The sequence below is a fragment of the Chiloscyllium punctatum genome, chromosome 37, assembly GCF_047496795.1.
Source record: "Chiloscyllium punctatum isolate Juve2018m chromosome 37, sChiPun1.3, whole genome shotgun sequence".
NCBI lineage: Eukaryota > Metazoa > Chordata > Chondrichthyes > Orectolobiformes > Hemiscylliidae > Chiloscyllium > Chiloscyllium punctatum.
The window spans coordinates 34,880,678-34,892,054 of record NC_092775.1 but is presented as its reverse complement, the minus strand read 5'-3'; positions in this window follow the sequence as shown (position 1 = coordinate 34,892,054).

The following is an 11,377-nucleotide window of genomic DNA, read 5'->3' as shown; positions in this document are numbered from 1 at the left end:
AAGATCTCTATAGAAAACCGTGCAGTAGAAGATCACTATAGAAAACCGAGCTGTAGAAGATCACTATAGAAAACCATATTGTCGAAGATCACTATAGAAAACCGTTCTGTAGAAGATCACTATAGAAAGCCGAGCTGTAGAAGATCACTATAGAAAAGAGTCCTGAAGAAGAACACGATATGAAACCATGCAGTCGAAGATCACTATAGAAAACCTTGCAATAAACGATCACTATAGAAAACCGAGCTGTAGAAGAACACTATAGAAAACCGTGCTGTCAAAGATCACTTTAGAAAACCATGCTGTTGAACCTCACTATGGAATACTGTGCTGTAAAAGATCACTGCAGAACACCGTGCTGTAGAAGATGACTGCAGAAAACCGTGCTGTCGAAGATCACTAGAGAAAAGCATGCTGTTGAACTTCACTATGGAAAACTGTGCTGTAAAAGATCACTGCAGAAAACCGTATTGTCGAAGATCACTATAGAAAACCGTTCTGTAGAAGATCACTATGGAAAACCGTGCCGTAGAAGATCACTTTAGAAAACCACGTTGTTGAAGATCACTATAGAAAACGGTGCTGTAGAAGATCACTATGGAAAACGGTGCTGTAAAAGATCACTGCAGAAAACTCTGCTGTCAAAGCTCACTATGGAAAACTGTGCTGTATAAGATTCCTAAGAAAACCGTGCAGTCGAAGATCACTGCAGAAAACCATGCTGTTGAAGATCACGATAGAAAACCATGCTGTAGAATATCACTATCGAAAATCGTGCTATAGAAGATCTCTGTAGAAAACCGTGCAGTAGAAGATCACTATAGAAAACCGAGCTGTCGAAGATCACTATAGAAAACCATATTGTCGAAGATCACTATAGAAAGCCGAGCTGTAGAAGATCACTATAGAAAACCGAGCTGTAGAAGATCACTATAGAAAAGAGTCCTGAAGAAGAACACGATACAAAACCATGCAGTCGAAGATCACTATAGAAAACCTTGCAATAAACGATCACTATAGAAAACCGAGCTGTAGAAGAACACTATAGAAAACCGTGCTGTCAAAGATCACTTTAGAAAACCATGCTGTTCAACCTAACTATGGAATACAGTGCTGTAAATGATCACTGCAGAACACCGTGCTGTAGAAGATGACTGCAGAAAACCGTGCTGTCGAAGATCACTAGAGAAAAGCATGCTGTCGAACTTCACTATGGAAAACCGTACTGTAAAAGATCACTTTAGAAAACCACGTTGTCGAAGATCACTGCAGAAAACCGTGCTGTAGAAAATCAATATGGAAAACCATGCTGTGGAATATCACTATCGAAAACCGTGCAGTAGAAGATCACTATAGAACACTGAGCTGTTGAAGATCACTATAGAAAACTGTGCTGTAGAAGATCATGATATGAAATCGTGTTGTTGAAGATCACTATATAAAACTGTGCAGTAAACAATCACTATAGAAAACTCTGCTGTAGAAGATCACTATAGAAAAGAGTCCTGTGGAAGATCACGATACGAAACTGTGCAGTCGAAGATCACTATAGAAAACTGTGCTGTCGAAGATCACTACAGAAAACCGAGCATTCAAAGATCACTATAGAAAACTGTGCTGTCGAAGATCACTACAGAAAACCGTGCTGTTGAAGATCACTACAGAAAACCGTGCTGTCGAAGATCACTATAGAAAACTGTGCTGTCGAAGTTCGCTGTAGAAAACCGTTCTATCGAAGAGCACTATAGAAAACCGTGTTGTCGATGATCACTTTAGAAAACCGTGCTGTCGAAGATCACAGCAGAAAACCGTGCTGTTGAAGATCACTATAGAAAACTGTGCTGTTGAAGTTCACTACAGAAAACTGTGCTGTTGAAGATCACTATAGAAAACCGTTGTGTCGAAGAGCACTATATAAAACCGTTCTGACGAAGAGCACTATAGAAAACCGTGTTGTCTATGATCACTGCAGAAAACCGTGCTGTTGAAGATCACTATAGAAAACCGTGCTGTCAAATTTCACTGCAGAAAACCGTGCAGTCGAAGATCACTATAGAAAACCGTGCGGTCGAAGATCATTATAGAAACCTATGCTATCGAAGATCACTGCAGAAAACCGTGCTGTTGAAGATCACTACAGAAAACCGTGCTGTCGATGATCACTATACAAAAACCGTGCTGTCGATGATCACTATACAAAAACCGTGCTGCCGAGGATCACTACAGAAAACATTGCTGTGGAAGATCACTGTAGAAATCTGTGTTGTTAAAGATCACTATAGAATACCATGCTGTTGAAGATCATTATAGAAAACCGTGTTGTCGAAGATCAGTATGGAAAACCGTGCTGTCGAAGACCACTATAGAAAACAGTGCTGTAGAAGATTACTATAGAAAATCGAGTTGTCGAAGATCACCATCGAAAACTGTGCAGTCGAAGATCACTATTGAACGCTGTGCTGTAGAAGATCACTAAAGAAAACCGTGTGGTAGAAGATCACTATAGAAAACCAAACTGGAGAAGATCACTATCAAAAACCGTGCTGTAGAAGATCAATATAGAAAACCGAGCTGTAGAAGATCACTATAGAAACCTGTGCTGTAGAAGATCACGATAGGAAAGCGTGCAGTCGAAGATCACTATAGGAAACCTTGCAGTAAACGATCACTGTAGAAAACCGTGCTGTAGAAGACCACAGTAGAAAACCATGCTGTAGAAGATCACTACAGAAAACCGTGCTGTCGAAGATCACTACAGAAAACCGTGCTGTAGAAGATCACTATAGAAAACTGAGCTGTAGAAGATCACTATAGAAAACTGTATTGTCGAAGATCACTATAGAAAACCATGCTGTAGAAGATCACAATAGAAAACCGTGCTGTAGAAGATCACTGCAGAAAGCCGTGCTGCACAAGGTCGCTGCAGAAAACCGTGCTGTCGAATTTCAATATCAAAAACCATGCTGTAAAAGATCACTGTGGAAACACGTGCTGTCGAAGATCACTGGAGAAAACCATGCTGTTGAACTTCACTATGGAAAACTGTGCTGTAAAAGATCACTGCAGAAAACCGTGCTGTAGAAGATCACTTTAGAAAACCGTATTGTCGAAGATCACTATAGAAAACCGTTCTGTAGAAGATCACTTTAGAAAACCACGTTGTCGAAGATCACTATAGAAAACGGTGCTGTAGAAGATCACTATGGAAAACGGTGCTGTAAAAGATCACTGCAGAAAACTCTGCTGTCAAAGCTCACTATGGAAAACTGTGCTGTATAAGATTCCTAAGAAAACCGTGCAGTCGAAGATCACTGCAGAAAACCATGCTGTTGAAGATCACGATAGAAAACCATGCTGTAGAATATCACTATCGAAAATCGTGCTATAGAAGATCTCTGTAGAAAACCGTGCAGTAGAAGATCACTATAGAAAAGAGTCCTGAAGAAGAACACGATACAAAACCATGCAGTCGAAGATCACTATAGAAAACCTTGCAATAAACGATCACTATAGAAAACCGAGCTGTAGAAGAACACTATAGAAAACCGTGCTGTCAAAGATCACTTTAGAAAACCATGCTGTTCAACCTAACTATGGAATACAGTGCTGTAAATGATCACTGCAGAACACCGTGCTGTAGAAGATGACTGCAGAAAACCGTGCTGTCGAAGATCACTAGAGAAAAGCATGCTGTCGAACTTCACTATGGAAAACCGTACTGTAAAAGATCACTTTAGAAAACCACGTTGTCGAAGATCACTGCAGAAAACCGTGCTGTAGAAAATCAATATGGAAAACCATGCTGTGGAATATCACTATCGAAAACCGTGCAGTAGAAGATCACTATAGAACACTGAGCTGTTGAAGATCACTATAGAAAACTGTGCTGTAGAAGATCATGATACGAAATCGTGTTGTTGAAGATCACTATATAAAACTGTGCAGTAAACAATCACTATAGAAAACTCTGCTGTAGAAGATCACTATAGAAAAGAGTCCTGTGGAAGATCACGATACGAAACTGTGCTGTCGAAGATCACTACAGAAAACCGAGCATTCAAAGACCACTATAGAAAACTGTGCTGTCGAAGATCACTACAGAAAACCGTGCTGTTGAAGATCACTACAGAAAACCGAGCATTCAAAGATCACTATAGAAAACTGTGCTGTCGAAGATCACTACAGAAAACTGTGCTGTCGAAGATCACTACAGAAAACCGTGCTGTTGAAGATCACTACAGAAAACCGTGCTGTCGAAGATCACTATAGAAAACTGTGCTGTCGAAGTTCGCTGTAGAAAACCGTTCTATCGAAGAGCACTATAGAAAACCGTGTTGTCGATGATCACTTTAGAAAACCGTGCTGTCGAAGATCACAGCAGAAAACCGTGCTGTTGAAGATCACTATAGAAAACTGTGCTGTTGAAGTTCACTACAGAAAACTGTGCTGTTGAAGATCACTATAGAAAACCGTTGTGTCGAAGAGCACTATATAAAACCGTTCTGACGAAGAGCACTATAGAAAACCGTGTTGTCTATGATCACTGCAGAAAACCGTGCTGTTGAAGATCACTATAGAAAACCGTGCTGTCAAATTTCACTGCAGAAAACCGTGCAGTCGAAGATCACTATAGAAAACCGTGCGGTCGAAGATCATTATAGAAACCTATGCTATCGAAGATCACTGCAGAAAACCGTGCTGTTGAAGATCACTACAGAAAACCGTGCTGTCGATGATCACTACAGAAAACCGTGCTGTCGATGATCACTATACAAAAGCCGTGCTGCCGAGGATCACCACAGAAAACATTGCTGTGGAAGATCACTGTAGAAATCTGTGTTGTTAAAGATCACTATAGAATACCATGCTGTTGAAGATCATTATAGAAAACCGTGTTGTCGAAGATCAGTATGGAAAACCGTGCTGTCGAAGACCACTATAGAAAACAGTGCTGTAGAAGATTACTATAGAAAATCGAGTTGTCGAAGATCACTACAGAAAACCGTGCTGTAGAAGATCACTATAGAAAACTGAGCTGTAGAAGATCACTATAGAAAACTGTATTGTCGAAGATCACTATAGAAAACCATGCTGTAGAAGATCACAATAGAAAACCGTGCTGTAGAAGATCACTGCAGAAAGCCGTGCTGCACAAGGTCACTGCAGAAAACCGTGCTGTCGAATTTCAATATCAAAAACCATGCTGTAAAAGATCACTGTGGAAACACGTGCTGTCGAAGATCACTGGAGAAAACCATGCTGTTGAACTTCACTATGGAAAACTGTGCTGTAAAAGATCACTGCAGAAAACCGTGCTGTAGAAGATCACTTTAGAAAACCGTATTGTCGAAGATCACTATAGAAAACCGTTCTGTAGAAGATCACTTTAGAAAACCACGTTGTCGAAGATCACTATAGAAAACGGTGCTGTAGAAGATCACTATGGAAAACGGTGCTGTAAAAGATCACTGCAGAAAACTCTGCTGTCAAAGCTCACTATGGAAAACTGTGCTGTATAACATTCCTAAGAAAACCGTGCAGTCGAAGATCACTGCAGAAAACCATGCTGTTGAAGATCACGATAGAAAACCATGCTGTAGAATATCACTATCGAAAATCGTGCTATAGAAGATCTCTGTAGAAAACCGTGCAGTAGAAGATCACTATAGAAAACCGAGCTGTAGAAGATCACTATCGAAAACCATATTGTTGAAGATCACTATAGAAAACCGTTCTGTAGAAGATCACTATAGAAAGCCGAGCTGTAGAAGATCACTATAGAAAACCGAGCTGTAGAAGATCACTATAGAAAAGAGTCCTGAAGAAGAACACGATACAAAACCATGCAGTCGAAGATCACTATAGAAAACCTTGCAATAAACGATCACTATAGAAAACCGAGCTGTAGAAGAACACTATAGAAAACCGTGCTGTCAAAGATCACTTTAGAAAACCATGCTGTTCAACCTAACTATGGAATACAGTGCTGTAAATGATCACTGCAGAACACCGTGCTGTAGAAGATGACTGCAGAAAACCGTGCTGTCGAAGATCACTAGAGAAAAGCATGCTATCGAACTTCACTATGGAAAACCGTGCTGTAAAAGATCACTTTAGAAAACCACGTTGTCGAAGATCACTGCAGAAAACCGTGCTGTAGAAAATCAATATGGAAAACCATGCTGTAGAATATCACTATCGAAAACCGTGCAGTAGAAGATCACTATAGAAAACCGAGCTGTTGAAGATCACTATAGAAAACTGTGCTGTAGAAGATCATGATATGAAACCGTGATGTTGAAGATCACTATAGAAAACTGTGCAGTAAACGATCACAATAGAAAACTCTGCTGTAGAAGATCACTATAGAAAAGAGTCCTGTGGACGATCACGATACGAAACTGTGCAGTCGAAGATCACTATAGAAAACTGTGCTGTCGAAGATCACAGCAGAAAACCGAGCATTCAAAGATCACTATAGAAAACTGTGCTGTCGAAGATCACTACAGAAAACCGTGCTGTCGAAGATCACTACAGAAAACCGTGCTGACGAAGATCACTATAGAAAACTGTGCTGTCGAAGTTCGCTATAGAAAACTGTTCTGTCGAAGAGCACTATAGAAAACTGTGCTGTCGATGATCACTACAGAAAACCGTGCTGTTGAAGATCACTATAGAAAACTGTGCTGTTGAAGTTCACTACAGAAAACCGTGCTGTTGAAGATCACTATAGAAAACCGTTGTGTCGAAGAGCACTATATAAAACCGTTCTGACGAAGAGCACTATAGAAAACCGTGTTGTCTATGATCACTGCAGAAAACCGTGCTGTTGAAGATCACTATAGAAAACCGTGCTGTCAAATTTCACTGCAGAAAACCGTGCAGTCGAAGATCACTATAGAAAACCGTGCGGTCGAAGATCATTATAGAAACCTATGCTATCGAAGATCACTGCAGAAAACCGTGCTGTTGAAGATCACTACAGAAAACCGTGCTGTCGATGATCACTATACAAAAACCGTGCTGTCGATGATCACTATACAAAAACCGTGCTGCCGAGGATCACTACAGAAAACATTGCTGTGGAAGATCACTGTAGAAATCTGTGTTGTTAAAGATCACTATAGAATACCGTGCTGTTGAAGATCATTATAGAAAACCGTGTTGTCGAAGATCAGTATGGAAAACCGTGCTGTCAAAGACCACTATAGAAAACAGTGCTGTAGAAGATTACTATAGAAAATCGTGTTGTCGAAGATCACCATCGAAAACTGTGTAGTCGAAGATCACTATTGAACGCTGTGCTGTAGAAGATCACTAAAGAAAACCGTGTGGTAGAAGATCACTATAGAAAACCAAACTGGAGAAGATCACTATCAAAAACCGTGCTGTAGAAGATCAATATAGAAAACCGAGCTGTAGAAGATCACCACAGAAAACCGTGCTGTCGAAGATCCCTGTGGAAATCCATGTTGCCAAAGATCACTATACAAAACCATGCTGTCGAAGACCACTATAGAAAAAAGTGCTGTGGGAGATCACTAAAGAAATACGTGCTGTCGAAGATCACTATAGAAGACCGTGCTGTAGATGATCATTATAGAAAACCGTGCTGTAGAAGATCACTATAGAAATCCGTGTTGTTGAAGACCACTATGGAAAACCGTGCTGTCGAAGATCACTGTGGAAACCTGTGTTGCCGAAGATCACTATAGAAAACCGTCCTGTCGAAGACCACTATGGAAATCCGTGCTGTCGAAGATCACTGTGGAAACCCGTGTGGTCGAAGATCACTATAGAAAACCGTGCTGTAGAAGATCACTATAGAAAACCGTGCTGTAGAAGATCACTGCAGACATCTATGCTGGAAAAATCACTATAGAAAACCATGCTGTAGAAGATCACTATCGAAAACCGTGCCATAAAAGATCACAATAGAAAACCGAGCTGTAGAAGATCACTATAGAAAACCTAATTGTCGAAGATTACTATAGAAAATCGTGCTGTTAACGATCACTAAAGAAAACCATGCTGTAGAAAATTACTATCGAAATCCGAGCTGTAGAAGATCACTATAGAAACCCGTGCGGTAGAAGATCACTATAGAAACCCGTGCGGTAGAAGATCACTATTGAAAACCGTATTGTCAAGGATCACTACCGAAAACTCTGCTGTAGAAGATCAATATAGAAAAATGTGCCGTAGAAGATCACGATACAAAACCATGCAGTCGAAGATCACTATAGAAATCTGTGCTGGAAACAATCACTATAGAACACCATGCTGCAGAAGATTACTATCAAAACCGTGCTGGAGAAGATCACTATAGAAAACGATGCTGTAGAAGATCACTATAGAATACCGTGCTGTAGAAGATCACTTTAGAAAACCATGCTGTCAAAGATCACTTTAGAAAACCAAGCTCTCGAAGATAGCTATCGTAATCCGTGCCGTAGAAGATCACTATAGAAAATCGATCTGTTGAAGATCACGATACAAAATCGTGCAGTCAAAGATCACTATAGAAAACCGTGCTGTAGAAGATTTCTTTAGAAAACCATGCTGTCGAACGTCTCAATGAAAAATGGTGCTGTAAAAGATCACTGCAGAAAACTGTGCTGTTGAAGATCACAATAGAATACTCTGCTGTCAAAGCTCACTATGGAAAACTGTGCTGTATAAGATTCCTAAGAAAACCGTGCAGTCGAAGATCACTGCAGAAAACCGTGCTGTTGAAGATCACTAGAGAAAACCATGCTGTCGAATATCACTATCGAAAACCGTTCTGTAGAAGATTTCTATAGAAAACCGTGCAGTTGAAGATCACTATAGAAAACCGAACTGTAGAAGATCAGTATAGTAAACCGTATTGTCGAAGGTCACTATAGAAAACCATGCTGTAGAAGATCACTATAGAAAACCGAGCTGTAGAAGATCACTATAGAAAACCGAGCTGTAGAAGATCATTATAGAAAACCGTATTGTCGAAGATCACTATAGAAAAATGTGCTGTAGAAGATCACAATACAAAATCGTGCAGTCAAAGTTCACTATAGAAAACCATGCTGTAAACGATCACTATAGAAAACCGTGCTGTCGAAGCTCACTATGGAAAACTGTATAAGATTCCTTAGAAAACCGTGCTGTCAAAGATCACTGCAGAAAGCCGTGCTATGAAAGATCACTGTAGAAAATCGTGTAGTCGATGATCACTGCAGAAAACCGTGCTATCGAAGATCACTAGAGAAAACCATGCTGTTGAAGGTCACTATCGAAAACTGTGCTGTAGAAGATCACTATAGAAAACCGTGCAGTAAAAGATCACTATAGAAAATCGAACTGTAGAAGATCACTATAGAAAATTCTGCTGTCAAAGATCACAATGGAAAACTGTGCTGTATAAGATTCCTACGAAAACCGTACAGTCGAAGATCACTGCAGAAAACTGTGCTGTTGATGATCACTATAGAAAACCGTATTGTCGAAGATCACTATAGAAAACCAAGCTGTAAAAGATCACTATAGAAAACCGAGCTGTAGAAGATCACTATAGAAAAGAGTCCTGAAGAAGAACATGATACGAAACCATGCAGTCGAAGATCACTATAGAAAACCTTGCAGTAAACAATCACTATAGAAAACCGTGCTGTAGAAGATCTCTATAGAAAACCGTGCTGTCGAAGATCACTGCAGAAACCGTGCTGTAGAAGATCACTATAGAAAACCGTGCTGTAGAAGATCTCTATAGAAAACCGTGCAGTAGAAGATCACTATAGAAAACCGTGCTGTAGAAGATCTCGATAGAAAACCGTGCTGTAGAAGATCACTAGAGAAAACCGTGCTGTAGAAGATCACTATAGAAAACCGTGCTGTAGAAGATCTCTATAGAAAACCGTGCAGTAGAAGATCACTATAGAAAACCGTATTGTCGAAGATCACTATAGAAAACCGTGCTGTCAAAGATCACTTTAGAAAACCATGCTGTCGAATCTCATTATGGAATTCTGTGCTGTAAAAGATCACTGCAGAACACCGTGCTGTAGAAGATGACTGCAGAAAACCGTGCTGTCGAAGATCACTAGAGAAAAGCATGCTGTCGAACTTCACTATGGAAAACTGTGCTGTAAAAGATCACTGCAGAAAACCGTGCTGTCGGAGATCACTAGAGAAAACCATGCTGTAGAAGATCACTTTAGAAGATCACTATAGAAGATCAATATAGAAAAATGTGCTGTAGAAGATCACGATACAAAACCGTGCAGTCGAAGATCACTATAGAAAACGGTGCTGTAGAAGATCACTATGGAAAACGGTGCTGTAAAAGATCACTGCAGAAAACTCTGCTGTCAAAGCTCACTATGGAAAACTGTGCTGTATAAGATTCCTAAGAAAACCGTGCAGTCGAAGATCACTGCAGAAAACCATGCTGTTGAAGATCACTAGAGAAAACCATGCTGTCGAATATCACTATCGAAAGCCACGCTGTAAAAAATCACTGTGGAAACCCGTTCTGTCGAAGATCACTGGAGATCGTGGGCGGCACGGTGGCACAGTGGTTAGCACTGCTGCCTCACAGCGCCTGAGACCTGGGTTCAATTCCCGCCTCAGGCGACTGACTGTGTGGAGTTTGCACGTTCTCCCCGTGTCTGCGTGGGTTTCCTCCGGGTGCTCCGGTTTCCTCCCACAGTCCAAAGATGTGCAGGTCAGGTGAATTGGCCATGCTAAATTGCCCATAGTGTTAGGTAAGGGGTAGATGTAGATGTAGGGGTATGGGTGGGTTACGCTTCGGCGGGGCGGTGTGGACTTGTTGGGCCGAAGGGCCTGTTTCCACACTGTAAGTAATCTAATCTAATCTAATCTAATCTAATCTAATCTAATCTAAAACCATGCTGTCGAACTCCACTATGGAAAACTGTGCTGCAGAAGATCTCTGTAGAAAACCGTGCAGTAGAAGATCACTATAGAACACCGTGCTGTAGAAGATGACTGCAGAAAACCGTGCTGTCGAAGATCACTAGAGAAAAGCATGCTGTTGAACTTCACTATGGAAAACTGTGCTGTAAAAGATCACTGCAGAAAACCGTGCTGTAGAAGATCACTATGGAAAACCGTGCTGTAGAAGATCACTTTAGAAAACCATGCTGTCGAACTCCACTATGGAAAACTGTGCTGTAGAAGATCACTATCAAAAACTGTGCTGTAAAATATCACTACAGAAAACAGTGCTGTGGAAGATCACTATAGAAATTGGTGTTGTCGAAGATCACTATATAAAACCATGGTGTAGAAGATCACTGCAGAATTCTGTGCTGTAAAAATCACTATAGAAAACCATGCTATCGAAGATCACTATACAAAACCATGCTGTAGAACATCA